Source organism: Podarcis gaigeae, assembly GCF_964106915.1.
Source record: "Podarcis gaigeae genome assembly, chromosome: 16".
NCBI classification, from domain to species: Eukaryota; Metazoa; Chordata; class Lepidosauria; order Squamata; family Lacertidae; genus Podarcis; species Podarcis gaigeae.
The window spans coordinates 6,315,455-6,336,769 of record NC_139693.1 but is presented as its reverse complement, the minus strand read 5'-3'; the positions used below and the strand labels follow the sequence as shown (position 1 = coordinate 6,336,769).

At 42.9% G+C, this 21,315-nt stretch overlaps 1 long non-coding RNA gene across 1 annotated transcript; it reads right to left on the bottom strand.

Annotated features, from left to right (window-relative positions):
* Positions 1-539: 539 nt before the first annotated feature.
* On the bottom strand, positions 540-20,520 carry LOC310833570. Its single transcript, XR_014558802.1, has 5 exons — positions 20,065-20,520; positions 14,175-14,373; positions 3,917-4,045; positions 2,041-2,189; positions 540-979 (listed from the first exon to the last, which is right to left on the bottom strand). It is a non-coding gene; the product is annotated as an uncharacterized lncRNA (long non-coding RNA).
* Between the last annotated feature and the right edge of the window lie 795 nt (positions 20,521-21,315).

Here is a 21,315-nt window from a genome sequence, read left to right as displayed (position 1 = left end):
GATATCAAATCCAAACTCTTCTTCTTCTTCTTCTAACTCAGTGCCAACTGGGAGCAGCTTTCAAAGGTTTTGGGCTGGGGATCTTTCCCAGACCTACGTGGCATCATCCAGACACATAACAGTACTTTCCTGTGAACAGTTGGGTAAATGGTCACATATTGATGTGGAAATGGGATCATCTGAATTTAAGGCTGGACAAATTACACACATGCACACTTTTCAGATATATACATTTCACTGATTTTACAATCATTTTGACATTTTAAAACTTGACTCCCTTTCCCTTCTTTCTGCAGTTCCTTAAATTTATTTTTAATATCTACTGCATATCCAAAGTAACTTACTTTACACATTTATTTCTCTTCTTTAAATATATACTCTTATGTAACTATAGGTTATTACAATAATCTTGCCAGTGTTTTTATCTGTTTACAATTTATCTGTAAATATTTAATAAACAATTTCATTCTTTCATAAAAAGTTTGTTATCTTGATTTCTTATTCTTCCAGTAAGTTTTCTCCATTTCTGCATATTCCATAAGTTTTTGTATCCATTCTTCCTTTGTTGGGACTTCTTCTTCTTTCCATTTTTGGGCAAGTAGCATTCTTGCCGGTGTGGTTGCATACATGAATAAGTTTCTATACAATTTAGGTAGTTCTATCCCTATAATTCCCAAGAGAAAGGCTTCTGGTGTTATTTCATTTTATTTTTACAAACATCATTTTAGACATCCTTTTCATTTCATTGTATATCATTTCCCAGTAAGCCTTAACCTTACTACAAGACGACCTGGACAAATTATAAACAGGGAGAAAGCCAAATGGATAGGTCCAGTCACCTCTAAATTTATGTGTGCCGATGAGCAAGCTCCCTTTGCTGGAGATCTTGGTGTTGCATAGCTTTAAAAGGCATCTGAAGCACTTGTAAATGTTTCCAAAGCACACATTCCAATTACTGCCAGGGGTTTATGAGCGGCTCCTAAAAGTGTTTTAAAATCATTAGTTTGGTTGTATATCCTCACAGAAAGCAGGTCACCAAATGTTTCCTGTCACACATGACTTCGATTGCAAGGAGATGCCCATTTATCCACTGAAGGGGACACATTCTTAGGAAGGGTCTAATCCAGGGGTCGGGAAAGTTTTCATGGCTTGGGCCGGTTCACGGTCCCACAGGTGCTGCGGTGGGCCAGAGTACGCACGCACGCATGCGCAAACACTATTTTCGGAGCTCCTTCCAGCACAGAGGAGGTGTGCACAGCTTCCCATTGGCTGCAGGAGCTTCCTGCAGCCAATGGGAAGCTGGCCAGCATCGTGGAAGGCGGTCCCCACTCTGCTCTGTGCCAGTTTAGCGCAGCGCACGGGAGCCAACCGAGCGGGCAGTGGGGGTCCCTGAGCAGGCAGCAGGGGTCCATGGGCCTCTTGTGGCCCATGGACCTTAGGTTGCCGACCCCTGATCTAATCTGAATACAGGACAGGGATGATGACAACGACACATATGGGAAATTGCATGTGAAAATGCATATCGTCGTAAAAATAACATACAAAAAGGCATCATATCAAGGGAAATAACTTGCGTGAAATCACATACAAAAGTATGTATAGTTCTATGACTGTGAGTTGTTTTAAAATGTTTTTAACACTGTGCTGTGTCTTAGTTGTTGTAACCCGCCCTGGGTGAGGAGTTGGAAAATGCACACTAAATGCTTTTTTGTGATGGTGCTCTTTTTATGTTTTAAAAGATTGCAAAACCAGTACAGAACTGTGCTAATCGCAGATGAAACTGAAAGATATGCCTATGCGAAAGAGAGGAAAAGGTTGCAGGATCTGTGCAAGCCTCCTTGTGAAGCCCATAAAATAGTGACTGTATTCTATAAAACATCTTCCCTAAAAGAAAAATCAAAGGAACTACTGTGCTTTGCTAAACGGGCGTCGCATTTTTATAGGGGGCTGTGTGCTCGAATGCAACGCAAGCCCCAAATCATAGGCCAGAAAAAGAAAAGATGCTAGTAAGCGTATTTTTAGAGAATCTGTAATTAGTACCTCAAGTCCCCAAAGGTGGCTCAGGCTGGCCTTGGCTTTAACTGAGAAAGCATATATATAACTGCTCCAGCTTTCACACTGATCTCAGAAGATACGCTCATCGTGTTCTACCAAGAGAACAAGGTAAGTGCATTCTGGTGGTGGGAGACCTGGAAGAGGTGCAGAGGTTGGAAACAAAATTAATTGAGGGTTTGGAGCCCCTAACCTACAAGGAAAGGGTAAATTGTGTGGGGAGGTTTTGTAGTATGGGGCACACAGAGAGAGGGAGACAGCGCTGCTGGAGCAGACCAATGGTCCATCTAGTCCAACTTCTTCTTCTCACCGTGGCCAACCAGATACCCCAATGAGAACCTGCAAGCAGGACCTAAGAACAAGAGCACTCCTGCTTCCTCTGGCTTCCAGCGACTGATATTTACAAGCATTACTGCCTCCAACCATGCATGGTTACAATGCATGGAGCATGCTGAGAGGCAGAGCATAGCCATCATAGCTAGTAACCATTGATAGCCTTTTTTTTTTTTTATCATAATTTTTTATTGTTTTTACAAAACAAAAAAAAACAGGGAACAAGGGTATAGGAAAAACAAACAAATCACAAACAAATACATAAAACATGACTTCCCCATACCTCCCCTTCTCTGCATCATTATTTTATAATGTGTCAGCAACCCTTCAGTCAATTTCTCTATATATTCTCATTAAGTTTCCCCCTTTAATTTACGATTTACAGCTGTAGTTCTTTGTTTCTAGCCTCTCGACATCTTAACCGTCCGATATTTTACAATAGTTCTTAAGGTATACTTTGAATTTTCTCCAATCTTCCTCCACCGCCTCCTTCCTCTGGTCACGGATTCTGCCGGTCATCTCTGCCAATCCCATATATTCGATCACCTTCGTCTGCCATTCCTCCAGAGTGGGTAGTTCTTGCATCTTCCAATACTTTGCTAAAAGAATTCTTGCTGCCGTGGTTGCATACATAAAAAAAGTCTTATCCTTCTTCGGTACCAATTGGCCCACCATGCCCAGAAGAAAAGCCTCTGGTTTCTTTGAAAACGTCTATTTAAGGACTTTCTTAATTTCATTATAGATCATTTCCCAGTAGGCCTTAATTTTTGGGCAGGTCCACCAAAGGTGATAGAAGGTTCCTTCAGCTTCCTTACATTTCCAACATTTGTTATTGGGCAAATGATAGATCTTAGCAAGCTTGACTGGAGTCATGTACCACCTGTAAATCATTTTCATAATATTTTCTTTCAAAGCAGTACATGCTGTGAATTTCAAACCGGTGGTCCATAACTGTTCCCAGTCAGCAAACATAATGTCATGACCAACATCTTGTGCCCATTTAATCATAGCTGATTTTACCGTTTCATCCTGTACATTCCATTTCAGCAGCAGGTTATACATTCTAGATAAGTTTTTTGTATTGGGTTCTAACAGTTCCGTTTCTAGCTTTGACTTTTCACTCTGGAATCCTACTTTCCTGTCCAGCTTAAACACTTCATTTATTTGGTGGTAATGTAGCCAATCTCTAACTCTATGTTTTAATTTTTCATAGCTCTTTAATTTAAACTTTTCTCCATCCTTTTCTAACATTTCATCATATTTTAACCAATTTGAGTCCATGTTAAGTTTTTTAACTGCTTTTGCTTCCATTGGTGATAACCATCTGGGGGTTTTATTTTCCATTAAATCTTTGTACCTGATCCAGACATTATACAATGCCTTCCGTACCATATGGTTTTTAAAACTCTTATGCACTTTCACCTTGTCATACCACAGATACGCATGCCAGCCGAGGTTATTATCATAACCTTCTAGATCTAAGATGTCTGTGTCCTCAAGAAGTAGCCATTGTAACCATTGATAGCCTTACCCTCCATGAAACTGTCCAGTCTTCCTTTAAAGTCATCCTCTTTGGGGAGTGAGTTCTATAGCTTAACTATGCACTGCATGAAGAGGTCCTTTCTTTTATCTGTCTCAAATCTTCCAGCATTCCTGAATTCTAATGTTATGAGAGAGAGAGAGAGAGAGAGAGAGAGACTTTTCTTTATCCACTTTCTCCATACCATGTCTAAACTTCTATAAAGTCACCTATTTCTTGCCTTTTTAGATTAGAGTCCCAAATACTACAACCGTTCCTCATAGAGCTGTTCTATTCCATCCCATTAGTCATTTGAGTTACTATTTTCTGAACCTCCATCTACTTCTGGGTACAGTGGTACCTCGGGTTACATACGCTTTAGGTTACAGAGTCCGCTAACCCGGAAATATTACCTCAGGTTAGGAACTTTGCTTCAGGATGAGAACAGAAATTGTGCAGTGATGGCACAGTGGCAGTTTCTTAACAGTTTCAGGTTAAGAACAGACCTCCAGAACGAATTAAGTTCTTAACCTGAGGTACCACTGTACTTGGTGATGTGGAGACAATCAGAGGAGGGATGTTGCTGTCATGATCTGCTTGTGGGCTTTGCACTCGTTGGCCACTGTTTGAAGAAAGGGTAATTGACTAGTTATTATTCAGATCCATCAGTGGTCTTCTTGTGTCTTTTGATGGGTCCGTCAGCAGTTCTTAGCCACGGCAGCTAAAGGGAGGCCACAAATTCAGAGCCAGCCTTCTTGTAAACATCAGGTGTCAGGGACATAGGAGAGAGGAAGGTTGTTGCCTTAATTCGTTGTGGGTTTCCTATGGACATCTAGTTGGGTATTGTGGGGAAGAGGATGCTGAACTGTCTGAACCTGGGATCTGATCCAGCAGAACTCTCCTTGGGTTGCTTTGTGTTCTTAGATTGCCTAATGTGAATGATAATGATGATGATATTGTGAAAGTGAGTCCCCTGCATTAATGTCATTGAGAAAATCCTTGCTCGTTATCTGAAAAGCCTGTCTCTATTCATCCTTGATCTGCTGCTTTGAGCATGGCACCCATGGTCCCTTTACTTTCTTTCAGCTGTGTTGGGTACTGGGCATGCAGATAGACCTGAGATGAGTTTGGGCATTGGTACAGTGACCGCTGCTGTTGTGACATCACCAGCGACAAATTAGTGCAATGAAAAGCAGTGACATTTGATATCTTTCGCACAGATTCTTGGGAGCAGCCTTTGCTCCTGAGGTCCAGAGATGATTGGAAGAGAAGCCAGGATCAAGGTGGGGCTTAAGACAGGATCATTGGAGGCATCACTTCCAGATGCCTTGGGACCAATGCAGGTTTCTTCTGTGTGTTCAGTGGGATCAGGGTTATGCATGGACGGCCTCGGTCCTGTATACCTGAAAGAGTGTCTCCACTCCCATCGTTCAGCCCGGACACTGAGATCCACTGCCCAGGGCCTTCTGGTGGTTCCCTCATTGCAAGAAGTGAGGTTACAGGGAACCAGACAGAGGGCCTTCTCGGTAGTGGCGCCTGCCGTGTGGAACGCCCTCCCTTCAGATGTGAAGGAAATAAGCAGCTATCCTATCTTTAAAAGACACCTGAAGGCAGCCCTATTTAGGGAAGTTTTAATATTTAATGCTCTATTGTTTTTAACACTCTTTGGGAGCTGCCCAGAGTGGCTGTGGAAACTCAGCCAGATGGGTGGTGTATAAATAATAAATTATTATTATTATTATTATTATTATTATTATTATTATTATTATTATTGAGCCCCAAATCATTTCCCTTGCAGAGGTTTCTTGAAGGTGTGGAATAGTCAATTTCCTAATGCTTGGACAGTGTTGGTTCACAGCTTTGACCCTTTATCCCAAAATATTTCCTTCCAGTATCCCCAGCATTGCAGAATTATGGCCTTCTACAGCCACCATTGCAGGATCCAGCACAGCTTCCCAACTTCAGGACCGTGTGTCAACCCAGGACCTCAGTGCTTTGCGATGAAACATTCAACATGCATCAAGAACCACCCACCCTTTGCAGCAAGGTGCCCGGAACCCTGTGATCTGAAGTGCAAGATTCAGTGTCCCGAACAATGCACCCCGAAATCCCCGGTGCCTGCCGAGGCCAAGTGTGCTGAGGTTTGCGATGCTGCATGCGCTGAGAAAAGTTCGTCTCCGCGCATGTCCCCAAGCACCAAACCCTGTCATGAGACCTGCAACACAAAAGATCCTCTGCAGCACCACCCTGAGAGATGCAACCTGTTGGGTCCTTTTCCAGGTCCTTTTCCGGGTCCGTTTCCTATGCTCATGCAGTCAGGAATGCCCAAGCACCCCATGTCGTGTGGTCCAAAATTCGGAGCGCAGCGCGGCTTCCCCTCCTCCTCCAGATGCTTCCCACCTCGTAATATGTACCAGTACACAGCTTCCAAAACCTATAAATCATGCTATGCTAAGTAGGGATCCGTGCAGCCACTATCTGGAAGGAAACTCAACATCTTGATCTAAGCCCTTGTTTGCAAGTAGAATGGCCCGGGGTGGGTGGGGAATCTTTTTGTAGTAAGAGTGCATTAGAACACGACATCAGGCCCTGTAGTCTATCAGTTCTAATAGACATTCAGAGCTCTTTCCATACCCTCAAATTATGTAAACTGTGTGCATTTGGTGGCAAAAGTTGGCTTGTGGTAGCACACTCCATTCCTGACATATACCTACACATTTATCGGTGTGGGAAGAACCGTGCATATGCAGGCTCTTCCATGCAACCCAGAATCATGATCCATGCAATCTTGAACCCTGGCCTTATAATCTAGAACCCTGATCCACATGATCTGGAACTCTGGGAAAGCAGGTTCTCATTGACCTAGAGAGGGACCAGTATATTTCAAGCTCTTCAAATAGGGGTTCTACTCAGACTGTAAAATCAATGGGTGTATGTTGGAGGGGTGAGTCTGGCCTCTACCCAAACCATGTGTATTCAGCTTGAACATCTGGAAAGCCTTTGAGGTTTCTAATCAAATGCCTATTGTCTTTAGCTTTATGGTAGAAAGGGGTAGAAATGTAGGTAGAAAGGGGAAAGTATTCTTCTAGTTTTATAATCGTAGCTACAGAAGCTTCGAACAACAAATCCTATGCATTCATTCATACACCCAAACACACTAAAACTATGGATGGGGGCGGTTTTTTTGGTCAGAAAGGAAAGGAACAGCTTTGCTATGTACAAAAATGAAGCTGTCATTCTATTCACATTTACCCAGGAGGAAGTCCCCATGGAACAGAGAGAAACTTATTTATGAGTAAAAATGCATAGCATTGTTCTGCTAATAGCTGTTTCTAAAGCATAGCATTTTTTAGATATAAAAATATGCCTCTCAAAGCTTTGCTCAAAGTTCTTCTCAAACCCTTGCCTGCCACCAGTTGCTTTGCCCAAAATGGATGCTAGTTTTGTTTACAGTCTCCTTCATATGGTCCAAAAATGGCTCCAGGACCTCCTTCTTCTTGGATCAGTTCTCATGTGGATTAAAATGCTATGTTGCCTTACAGCTTCCATTTGTTGGTTGATTTATTAAATACTTCTGCGTTGATCCCTTTGTCCAAAAGGAGCAGTTATGATCATTTACAGGTCTTAATGGTTCAGGGCACAAGGAGGCTCAAAGCTGACTTTAAGAGATCTCAAAGATCTCATGGCTGAAAACTTGCACCACTTAAAACAGTAATGACTTCCCCTAAAGAATCCTGGGAACTGTCATTTGTTAAGGGTACTGAGAGCTGTTATGAAATCCCTGTTCCCTTCATAGAGCTACAATTTTCAGAGTGGCTTAGCAGTTGACACCTCTTCCCATGGAACTTCAGATTGCTTACACAGGGTGTAAAGTACATCGCTTCAGGGTTTTATTTTAAGTGTGGGGTGCCTGGTGGGGATTTGTGCAGCTGGAAAACATGCTTTTAACAAACCCTGAGCCCAAAGGCCACACCTGGTCCAGGGATGTTGGGAGTTGTAGTCTGAGAATGTTCTTGGACTCCAGATCCCCCTAGCCAGTGTTGGCCAATGGTCAAAAATGATGTGAGCTCAGGCCCAGAAACGTCTTGGAGGAACGGAGATTTCCTATTCCTGTTGCAGAGGAATATTTCAGAAGTGCTGATCTCTGTGCTGGAGCCTGAGTGTTGGGATCCTTAGCTCAGGGGTGAAGAGCTTGTTGCCCAACAGAGGATGTTGGACTCAGCATCCAGCATGGCCAGTGGTCAGGGATGTAATGGAACCAGCTGCAAAGCTGGGATTGGTTAAATGTTTTGTTGATTTATTTTTAAGAGTTTTTATTTGCTACAACAGGGATGCGGGTGGCGCTGTAGTCTCAGCCACTGAGCCTCTTGGGCTTGCTGATCGAAAGGTTGGCGGTTTGAATCCCTGCGACAGGGTAAGCTCCTGTTGCTCGGTCCCATGTCCTGCCAACCTAGCAGTTTGAAAGCACATCAAAGTGCAAGTAGATAAATAGGTATCGCTGCATCGGTAAGGTAAATGGCGTTTCCATGCGCTGCTCTGGTTTCGCCAGAAGCGGCTTAGTCATGCTGGCCACATGACCCAGAAAAACTGTCTGCGGACAAACACTGGCTCCCTCGGCGTGTGAAGCAAGATGAGCGCCGCAACCCCAGAGTCATCTGAAACTGGACTTAACTGCCAGGGGTCCTTTACCTTTACCTTTTTTTATTTGCTACAACAATGTTGTTTGTAAAAATACATTTTCTAATTTAGAATAGTTTACAGTCTAATAGACACAGTACAAAAGAGGGTGAGGGGAATAAAGTAATCCAAGTAAAAATTATTATATATCAGCCCTTTCTGTACTGGGTGGATACCGACGATTATTTAATTGTGCGTCCCCCATTGCAACATTTCTAGCTGCTGTTCTTTTTGTTACACCCTGAGTTTTCAGCCCTCACAATCAGGTTTCGTTGCCAAGAGGGTGGAGTATAATGAATGTAGGGGTGTTTGCATATAGGATTTATTCAGGTGTGTGTATGCAGAGTCAGAACTTTGTACAATTTAGGGCTCAACACATTGAATCAGGAGAGCCCAACTGGATCAAGCCAAAGGGGATCTAGTGACCAGCATCAGACTACAAGATTCCTTAAGAAAGCCCATAAGCAGAGCACAATGTCAACAGACGTCCTCTTTGCCTACCCCCAACATCAAAGATATGCTCTCTCCACGAATGGAGATTCTGTTCCTACCATGGCTAATAAGGACAAGAACCATATACAATTTGGAAGGATTTAACAGAAGATATGGGTGGCACTCAGTGCCGGATTTACATATAAGCTAAACAAGCTATAGCTTAGAAACCCACTCTTTTGTCCCCCCTCCAAAAAAATAATAATAAAAAAATAAAGAGGGGAAAAGCTGGTTGCACATTTCCAAAATATAAGATGAAAAACAAATAAAATAAAACCTACATACAGCAACAGTGTTTTGTGTTGTGTAGGCTCCTATTTGTTACGTGCAAATAAATGGCTTTAGATACCTGTTAGGTCCATAAATTACCATATAGCATATATTCAACACACAAAAACAGTGACAATTTATTGTTGACAAAGGACAGCTAGACATATAAAGGGTCCCATTACCTTCAGCAGCTTAGGGCTTCATCAAACCTAAATCCAGCGCTGGTGGCACTTATATCTGTCATATGACAAAGACAAAGTTCATCAATTTTTTTCTTAATCATTAGATAAGGAGTTTGTTGGGGCTGTGTGTGGAGGAGGAATCAAAACCTCCTGAAATACAAAACCCTGCTATGACCGATAGAGGCTTGTGCACATAAAGGAACAAATATGCAATCTAAATGGGCTTTATACAGAGACATATGGAGTTTCCATGAAAATGAATGTAAGCTTTAAAATATATGACAAAGTACAAAACCTAGTAGGCAACCAGTTTCAAAATCATCGATCAAATGCAATCTATAAAAAGGATTTAAAGAACAGATTCACTGAGCAAAGGTCAAATTTTGAAGCTGGTTTATGTGAAAGTGATGTAAAATGAATTTCTATAATGTATAAATTGTTGCTACCAAAGGAAACAAAGGGTGAGATGGTCAAAACAGCAATGATTAAGTGGGCAAAGGATGTTGGAAACAAGGATGGTCCTTCTGATGTCGTTGAATTACATTACTCATCATCCCCAGCCAAAGTGACCAATTTTGGGAGTCCACCAACATTTGGAGTGCCGTAGGTTCCCCAACCCTGAACAAGAAGTTCCAAGTGAGAACAAACACTCCCCTCTTGTGGTTAATTTTTTTGGGAAAGACAGGAGCCATTCTCTTCTGGACTGGACATACTTAAGTAGCGCCCATCTTTCCAAGCCACAAGAAATCCCCAGTACCAGCCTATTCAAATTCATTTTAAGCATTTGAGAAATGTATCTCAGAACCAAAATATATAAATATGACCTGTAGGTACAAAAAAATGTTGCTTGTTATAGTCAGGTGATAAACAATTGCCCAGTGCCATTATTCCAGATTTTGTCCAATTAATCATATGTCTTGAAATTCTACCTAAAGTATTAGTTATTTTTATTAATTTGAGTATTGGTGCTGCAGGTGTACTAATAAACAGTAAAAAATAATAATCATTGATGTATAAAACTAATTTAAATTCTGCTTGCTTGTGACCATAAGCAAATCTCTGCCAATGTGGTGTAGTGGTTAAGAGTGGTAGACTTGTAATCTGGTGAACCAGGTTCACGTCTCCGCTCCTCCACATGCAGCTGCTGGGTGACCTTGGGCTAGTCACACTTCTTTGGAGTCTCTCAGCCTCACTCACCTCACAGAGTGTTTGTTGTGGGGGAGGAAGGGAAAGGAGAATGTTAGCCGCTTTGAGACTCATTCAGGTAGTGATAAAGCGGGATATTAAATTCAAACTCTTCTTCTTCTTCTACATAAGAACATAAGAAGATACTGCTGGATCAGCTCATTGGCCCCTTCAGTCCAGCATCCTGTTCTCACAGTGGCCAATCAGATATTTATTTTATTTAATTATTTATTGAATTTATCTACTGCCCTATACCTGGAGGTCTCAGGGTGGTTCACAGAAAAGATCACAATATATAAAATCAAAATAAAAACAATACCCCCCCCCCACCCAAAGAGCCACATTTTAAAAGGGTATAGGATGTCAACTAGGTCAACCAAAGGCCTGGTTAAAAAGGAACGTTTTTGCCTGACGCCTAAAGGTGTATAATGAAGGAGCCAGGGGAACTTCCCTGAGGAGAACATTCCACAGATGGGGAGCCACTGCAGAGAAGGTCCCGTTCTCGAGTTACCACCCTCCGGACCTCTCAAGGAGGAGACACATGAAGAAGGGCCTCAGAAGATGATCTCAAGGTCTTGGTAGGTTCATATGGAAAGAGGCGGTCCTTGAGGTATTGCAGTCCTGAGCCGTTTAAGGCTTTATAGGTCAAAACCAGCACTTGGAATTGGGCCCGGAAACTAATTGGTAGCCAGTGCAGTTGGGGCAGGATCAGTGCAATATGCTCAAACCGTCTTGCTCCGGTGAGCAACCTAGCCGCTGAATTCTGCACCAGCTGAAGTTTCTGAACCATCTTCAGAGGCAGCCCTATGTAAAATCAGGGTGACACCTGGCTTGAGAGCAGTACATGTGAAAAAGATCTAGGAGTCTTGCTTGACCACAAACTTGACATTAGCCAACAGTGTGACGCGGCAGCTAAAAAAGCCAATGCAATTCTGGGCTGCATCAATAGGAGTATTGCATCTAGATCAAGAGAAGTAATAGTGCCACTGTATTCTGCTCTGGTCAGACTTCACCTGGAGTACTGTGTCCAGTTCTGGGCACCACAGTTCAAGAAGGACACGGACAAACTGGAACGTGTCCAGAGGAGGGCAATCAAAATGGTCAAAGGCCTGGAAACGATGCCTTATGAGGAACGGCTAAGGGAGCTGGGCATGTTTAGCCTGGAGAAGAGGAGGTTAAGGGGTGAGATGATAGCCATGTTCAAATATATAAAAGGATGTCACATAGAGGAGGGAGAAAGGTTGTTTTCTGCTGCTCCAGAGAAGCGGACACGGAGCAATGGTTCCAAAGTACAAGAAAGAAGATTCCACCTAAACATTAGGAAGAACTTCCTGACAGTAAGAGCTGTTCGACAGTGGAATTTGCTGCCAAGGAGTGTGGTGGAGTCTCCTTCTTTGGAGGTCTTTAAGCAGAGGCTTGACAGCCATATGTCAGGAGTGCTCTGATGGTGTTTCCTGCTTGGCAGGGGGTTGGACTCAATGGCCCTTGTGGTCTCTTCCAACTCTATGATTCTATTCTATGAAAATGCATTGCAGTAATCTAACCTTGAGGTTGCCAGAGCATAGACAACAATAGTGGACACGGGTAGTAGATACCCATGGAAAACCCACCAGCAGGATTCAAGCACAAGAGCAACTCCCCCCTCCCGCAGTTTCCAGTAACTGGAATTCAGAAGCTTTGCGGAATTTTGTCTGATAAGCACGTGCCAATGGTTTCAAACACAAATCAGACATTGGATTCCAACAGAAAACAAGCACAGCTCTTATTATGGCTTCTTCCTGCTTCTACCCTCTCTCACATACATTGCTCTCCTTTTGTCTTACTCTCCACCAGCCAGGTGTGTGGGAGGGGGGGTACCCATGAGGAGGGCCCACCCATTTGCCCTCTGGCACAAGGCTTTGCTATACTAATGAGCATGCTGTGACCCATTACATCACCAATAAGCTGGTCTAGATACTTCAACAATTGAATCCCCCCAACTCAGAAGGCTAGATATAGATGATATTGGTAGATATTGATTCAGGTAGGTAGCCGTGTTGGTCTGACACAGTCGAAATAATAAACAAACAAACAAACAAACAAACAAATTGTCCGGTAGCACCTTATAGACCAACTAAGTTTGTTCTGGTATAATTCCAAACTGTAGTCTTATGGAATCTCTCCTTCCGATATACTTAATTTAGATCTAATTACAGCTAAAAAGCTCATCAAACAAAGATTGGAGGAAGTTGATTTGCAACAAAATCTTACTACAGGTGGAGGTACATGTTCCCCGATAAATCAGGGCATTACATCTATGTCCCACATACCTCGATATCTGTCTACCTTATCGGCTGCGTCGCATAGATTCGCATTTGTTAGAGCCAGATTTAATGTGTTCCCCCAAATGTGCTGAGCAATAGATTTTCTAACGGTAAAACCTCTGTTTATGCGCATGTGACAACAAATCCCTTTATCATATCTTGTTTAATTGCCCCTTATACATTGTTCCCCGATCAAGGATTCTGAGTTCAATCATTCTGGAAATTGTTGCTAAACCACCTGAATTACATCTAGCTTATCTACTCCAGGACATTGACTCTTATAGAACATTACAGGTTGCCAGATTCCTGATTTCAGTTCTTTCATATAAAAGACTTCATGGAATGCTGCATGACTACTAAAAATCTAGTAAACTCTATGCACCATCTTTATCTTCAAGGCCATAATACGGTACATCTAGAGATTGTAAGTAGTGTGATGGAGATTATGCGTTGAAATATTTTAGTTGATATTTTAGATTGTAAAATGCTATTTTTATCTATTGATTTGTTTTACCTTGTGGGCTTATAGCCGAATAAAGTATTATCTATCTATCTATCTATCTATCTATCTATCTATCTATCTATCTATCTATCTATCTGTTCTGGTATAAGCTTCTGTGTGCATGCACCCACACGAAAGCTGATATCAGAACAAACTTAGTTGGTCTATAACAGGGATGTCCAACAGGTGAACTGCAAGGTTTTGGTAGATCATGGTTGATCTCTGGCTCCCTTTCCCCAGCGTTGCTAAAACTGACTAAAACTAACCCCTTGCCCTGCCCTCCATTGTTGTTTGATCTCTGGAAGGGAAGACAGAGCTTTCTCTGTGCTGCTGTTTTCATCCACAGCGATCTTTTTGTGAAGGGCTTTCCTTTCCTCAAAAAAGCTCAGCCACTTTGAGCTGAACCCCCCCAGAAATGGGAGTAGATCACTGCCAGTTTTTAATTCTGAAAGTAGATCGCAGCCTCGTGAGAGCTGGCCACCCCTGGTCTATAAGGTGCTACTGGACAATTTTTTTATAGCTAGATATAGGAATGCTTTTTTTCTTTTAAAAATGTTTAGGGGTACTCTCATTTTGACTCAAGAAAATCACCATTTTATAGTTCAAATTGGGGGAAATAAATACAGTAAATGGACAAAAGTACTAAGAACATGCGTTACCTTATATTACGCAGTTGACAGATCACAGTAACTTCCACATTGGCACGAGGTTGTGTGCAGTAACATCTTCCCGATTCCTCTGTAAAACACCACACATCCACATTCCACACTGCTTCACACATTAAACGCTAGCTTCTGTCTGAGACTCAGGAAATGAGGCCACCATTGGGGGTAGCAGCAGAACTGACGATTCACTGTGCTAGAGAAGAAACGAAAAAATGTTTGGGGTATGCGTACCCCTGCGTACCCCCAGGGGGGAAAAAAGCACTGGATATAGATACGGTAAATATAGTTACAGATATGTGACAAAACTGTATACAAAGATCTGTGTTTAGGAGAAATTTGTGATAAAATGTTGATTAACTTTTCATGGGGACTTTTTTTAAAAATGCAAACTAGTGTTGAAATGTAGATGACTTAATTTAAGCATGGAAAACTGAGGAACTTATCAGAAACTGAAATTGACATAGCCCTTCTGCCCTGCCTGCTCCCCAAGGCATTGCAGAACAGCGGATCAGCACTCCTAAAATGAGGAAATCTGTTTTCTTTGGGAGGAGTATGAAAAGGGAACATATTAATGTAAGTCACGGAGGTGCTGAGGCAGGGAATGAACGTCGGTTGGGTGGGGACCAGCCCTGATGATAGGGAAGGGAGTTGACCTTTGTGAGCTTATCACTTGGCAATTAGTGTAAGGAAAGTCACCACCCATCTGGTTCTCATTTCTGGCTTAAGTGAGCATTAGAGTATGGAGTGGGCCCCCTTTGGCTGGGTGAGTTCCATAATCATCCCAACCTACTCCCTTTTCTTACAGGTGTGTTTACCAAAATATTTGAGAACACTTTCTTTAAAACAACAACAGCAGCAGCAACACAATCTTTATTAAACACATTTCACAAAATTATACGACAATATACTATATTACAATTTGTATCCCATCCCATATAGCAAAAAATTTTAAATACAAGAAATTTTAAAAAGACCTAAAATAGACTTCCAATTGTTCTCAAAAAAACCTAAATCACACTTGTTATATATTAGGTAAAGGGAAAGGTACCCCTGCCCGTATGGGCCAGTCGTGACCGACTCTGGGGTTGCGTGCTCATCTCACTTAAGAGGCCAGGAGCCAATGCTGTCCGGAGACACTTCCGGGTCACGTGACCAGCATGACGAAGCTGCTCTGGCGAGCCAGCACCAGCACAGCACACGGAAACGCCGTTACCTTCCCACTATAAAGCGGTACCTATTTATCTACTTGCACTTAGACGTGCTTTCGAACTGCTAGGTGGGCAGGAGCTGGGACCGAACGACGGGAGCTCACCCCGCCGCAGGGATTCGAACCGCTGACCATGCAATTGGCAAGTCCTAGGCATTGAGGTTTTACCCACAGCACCACCCGCGTCCCAATTATTACACAGTATCATATTATTATATTATCTTCTTAAGTCTTTTAGAAAAAGAAAAAAGAGAAATTAAATAGAAACATTAAATTTACATATATTATCTTTACATTGCAAGACTCATTCAAGATCTGCCAGGAAGTTTTTGCTGTCATAGGAATTTTTCAGATATTCCTTGAATATTATCCATTCTTGGTTTACCTTTTGCGTAGAATACCCTCTTACCCTCCCTTTCATTTTTTGCCATTTGCAGATATTCTAACTGTTTAACTTGCCATTCTTGATTTTATAGGTGTAATTTCATTTTTTCAATACGTTGCTTAGGTGAGCATCAGAGTATGGGTTGGGCCTCCTTTTGCTGGGTGAGTTCCATAATCATCCCAACCTACTCCCTTTTCTTACAGGTGTGTTTACCAAAATACTTGAGAACACATTTTTGCATTATCAGCAAAGCAAGTACCACCACACAAAGACCTGGCTCTGAGACTTCTTTCAAAAACTCCAGAGACCAGCTCTGTCCAACTCTGAAGCCCAGAGCCTTCTCCAAATCCTGTGAAAGGCTTGGAGTCTACTAGGGATAAGAAGGATCTGTCAATTCTGTCCACCTCAGTTTCTCATTTTTCCAATCTTCAATTCAGTTCTGAACCTATCTGAGATTTAATTGTTAATCCTCGTGAAAATTCACCAGCAAATTTCACATAATAAACATACTTAAACTAAGGTTACCAGATTTTTTTCAATGAATCCGGCGACACTTTTCAACTTCAGTAGGAATGATAGGATTTTGTCAGGGGTAAAGTGGCCGACTCTGGGGTTGCAGCGCTCATCTCGCTTTATTGGCCGAGGGAGCATGCGTACAGCTTCTGGGTCATGTGGCCAGCATGACTAAGCCGCTTCTGGCAAACCAGAGCAGCGCACGGAAACGCTGTTTACCTTCCTGCTGGAGCGGTACCTATTTATCTACTTGTACTTTGATGTGCTTTCAAACTGCTAGGTTGGCAGGAGCAGGGACTGAGCAATGGGAGCTCACCCCGTCGCGGGGATTTGAACCACCGACCTTCTGATCAGCAAGTCCTAGGCTCTGTGGTTTAGATCACAGTGCCATTTGTAAATCCGGTGACTCTCCCCGGGAAATGGGGACATCTGGTAACGTTAACTTAAACATACATAAACATTTCTGAAAAGATGGTTTGGTTGGAGAACTGTGCTGCAAAATTTGGAAAAATGTGCCATTTGAAGGAAGATTGTATTTTGGTTCTCATGTTGTTGTGGAAAGTGCAAATTTAATAGCTCATCTTTAGACGTCATCTGAATTGAATTTCTCACCAATCCCTACTGCAGACTGTGAGCATTTTTCAGGAGGGATTCAATCACAAACTGAAACTTTCATATTCTCCCCAACTGTGATTTCCAGCAACCGGTGCTCAGAGGAATTATGCCTTGGACTGTAGAGGCAGAGCACAGCCATTGTGGCCAGTAGTCAAGGGTAGCCTTATTTGAATTTGTCAAATCCTCTTTTAAAACCATTAAAGTTTCTGGCCATCACTCCCTCCTTCCATAGTTCAATAAATGCAAATGACAGCAACACCTCTCCTGTGTTCTGGGAAATAATCCATAATGACTGGGGGTGGGTGTTTAAAAATACTTTCCAAACAACAACAAACAGAGTCCTTTTTGTTGGGGATAATTCAGACTGAAATTCCCAGGGGTCAAAAAAGGTTATTTATGCATGCCGCTACTGCAGCCCGTGTTCTGTTAGCCCAAAAATGGAAAACGAGCAAGGTCCCAACTAAAGAAGAATGGGAACTTAAGTTGACAGAATATGCACAGCTTGCAGACTTAATATGTAGAATAAGAGAACAAGAAGAACTTAACGTTTGAAGAAGATTGGAAAATGTTTATTGAATATATAGGAGGGAAATTGTGTACAGCTGAAAACGCTGGCAGCTTTAAGATAAATTCAACAGTGTAAACAAGTTTTGATGAATGCAATAATGGAATACTGAATGGTATAGTTTTTGTGAATATGCAGTGATTTATGATATGAAGCATGGAAAGAGAAGAAGGGAAGTCACTGATATCTTAAGGATGTAAAATGAGCATTTTAACTTGTAAAACAGAAAATTTAATAAAGTCACTTCCGAACTAGAGAGGAGGTGGAGTTGCGGGCTTCACGCCCCCCTCCACGTGCATGGGGGCTGGCCCTCAACCTCCGCATGATTGAGGGAATCCCCGGTCGCGTCATCCGCTGGCCAACCAATCGGCTGGCCTGGGGGAGTGGCCTGGGCTATTTAGCTCTGGCGCAGCCGGGAATCTCCCTCTTTTGCCAACTTCAGCTTCTCTGGTTTCTCACCCTCCCGCCCTTTAAGGTTTTCCTTTGACCTTGCTATGGACCTCGGTTGGTCGCCATTAAGGGGCCTGGTAGGATTTTTTCCACTTGGCAAATTGGCAACAGCCACTTGGTTTTTCGCCTACCTCGTAGCAAATCGCCACAACTTCCTCGGATTGGTAGTTAGGCATTGATATTAGTATTGTTATGTAGATGGAAGAGGGGTGGAAGAGCCATCACCTTCCCCCGCATATAGAAGGGTAGTCCGATAAAGGATTCCAGGGGGCGTGGCCCTGTCTGAAGCCTATGGAGGTGAGGGCCTAAGGCACACCTACGAGCGGTGACCCCGGCAGAGTTCCTAGTTGATGTGCATCAGCAGGACTCCCCCTACTGGTGATTAACCCTTCCCGGACTTCAAGCAATCAGGCTGAAGCCAGATAATCGGTTAGGACCAATGCCTAAGCCAATACCACTCATCACCTGTAACCAATAAACACTATATATATATATATATATATATATGCTTTCGTAGATTTTCACGGGTACAGGAATGCAGGTTTTGGTGTCCTCGGGTGTCTTCCCGTGTAAAAGTTGGGGTGTCTAGGCGACGTTTCGACGAGGTCTCACTCGTCATCTTCAGGCTGGTGCTTTCGGCTTCTTGTTACTGGAACAGAGCGGGATCTCAATGTTTGAGTTCCTATAAATACTGTAGAGGGGGTGTGGTGTCTAGCCTCCAATGTTCTGGGCAGAGAGGAAGTTCCCAGGCTAGTGTGCCTTTTCTTCTTTTGTTCCTTAATTACTTGAGAGATACCTTGAGTGATTTCTTGAGTGATATCCTGAGTACCACTTAGGTGGGTCATTAGGTGTGGATTAGTTGCTAAAGTCTTTGTCTGTTCCAGTAACAAGAAGCCGAAAGCACCAGCCTGAAGATGACGAGTGAGACCTCGTCGAAACGTCGCCTAGACACCCCAACTTTTACACGGGAAGACACCCGAGGACACCAAAACCTGCATATATATATATATATATATATATGCAGGTTTTGGTGTCCTCGGGTGTCTTCCCGTGTAAAAGTTGGGGTGTCTAGGCGACGTTTCGACGAGGTCTCACTCGTCATCTTCAGGCTGGTGCTTTCGGCTTCTTGTTACTGGAACAGACAAAGACTTTAGCAACTAATCCACACCTAATGTTTCTCTACCCTCACAACATGAACAAGCGTGACGACACATCCTGCTTGCCAGACATCTGGAAATTAGCCCTCCCCACAAAAACTGACACCAGATCCAGAGGCACACAGAACGCCAACACCAATCAACCACACCAGACCCAAACCCAGACCCTCTCCACAGATGAATTACTGACACCATCCAGTAGCCAATCCATGGTGGCACCTCCAGATGCTGCACCCCCCTGCAATCCCTACACAGATCTGGCTGACACAAGCCACAAAACCACAGCTCGCCCCTATACACGAAGCCAAGCCAAAGCACAACTAAGTGCAATACAGCCATCTTCTCAGGAAAACTCTTCACAAAGTTCAAGAGGTCAAGACACAAAGACTTTAGCAACTAATCCACACCTAATGACCCACCTAAGTGGTACTCAGGATATCACTCAAGAAATCACTCAAGGTATCTCTCAAGTAATTAAGGAACAAAAGAAGAAAAGGCACACTAGCCTGGGAACTTCCTCTCTGCCCAGAACATTGGAGGCTAGACACCACACCCCCTCTACAGTATTTATAGGAACTCAAACATTGAGATCCCGCTCTGTTCCAGTAACAAGAAGCCGAAAGCACCAGCCTGAAGATGACGAGTGAGACCTCGTCGAAACGTCGCCTAGACACCCCAACTTTTACACGGGAAGACACCCGAGGACACCAAAACCTGCATATATATATATATATATATATATATATATATATTTCTGTGCCCATTTTGGGCTCACCCAGGGCACCATATTATGAAAGATTAGCAAGTCTACCCCTGACAGGTGCTTGTCAAATAAATTTGCAAACATATTTACTGTGTATCTACGGGTACCCTACTCCTAAGTTTGCATAAATAACTCCCTTATTTTTGGATAGCCCTTTCTTGCTTCCAAAATGATTGGCACTCATCCATCAGAGTGCACTATTATGGGACTGTATGTGTTTAAGGGTTACCTAGCGCCGCCACCATCACCTTGAGAGAAACAGGTGAGCGTCCACTCTGATTTATTCACTGAGAGATCAGACAACATTCACTGTTTAATCAGCATTCATTGTCATTTGTTTGCATGAAGGTGAAACTGCATTTGCATCAAGCAAGCATCTTCCCACATGTTCTGGGGCATTTCCCTATCATTTTCCTGATAGCAAGAAGTCGCTGTCTGTTGGGGAAGCAGGTTTCTTGTGCAAGATGCCTAATTATCCATTATAATGGTGTAACCTGAATCTGCCGACACTTGTGATTGAAAACCACCTGGAAATAGGGACAGACTGGAAGCTCCCTGATTTGACTGGTGGCAGCTGACCTGATTTATTTCTCAACACTGCAAACCACATCTCTGTAGCCCATTTAACAGCAGGAAATAATAGGCAGCAGTATAATAATGATAGTAATCAACCAAATCCGAAAGGTGAGACCCTGGTTCTCCTCTTTAAGCTCTGTAAACACATTCAGTAAACAAATGGAAATATTTAAGCCCCTGAATCTCAAGTGGTCCCATTTTTTTAGGTCGGTTTCTGAATAATTCTATAAAATCTATCATCTGTCTATCATCTGTCTGTCTATCTATCTATCATCTATCTATCTATCATCTATATGTCTGTCTATCTATCATCTACCATATTGACCCGAATATAAGCCACTCCCTTAAAATTGGAGAGAAAAAGAAAAAAGTCAGTTAGATTCAGGGAATAAAATAGTGATTTTATTTTAACATTTAACATATAAGCCTTTGATCTTGCAACCCTGCAAAAGTTACAGAACCTACAATTGCTAAAATCACAAATCAGCAATAAAACTTTTTTGTGTGTGTTCCATTTTACTTTATGCCTGTTTCAGCAACGATATTGTAAAAGCCAATTTTTGTAAGGCTGCGAATTTAAGCTGCATTTTAACTTTTCGCAATTGGAATGGGGGGCGGGGGAGTGCGAACCACGTTTCCTTCCCCTGCCCAATCCCCTCCCAGTCACACTCACTCCTCCCTCCCCTTGCAAGGAGGTGAGACGGTGGCTGAGTGAGCGCGCTTCTCTGCTGCAGTGACGTGGACGGCCCAGCTCACTTCGCCTGTCTCTGCCTGGATGAGACCCCTGCCTGCCTCCATGCCACCCCCATCGCGCCCAGTTGCCCAAGCCCACACCATGATCCTGCCGGGGGAGCCGATGCCCAGCCAGCCGTGCACAAGGGCGGGAGCAGCCTTTCCTAAAAAA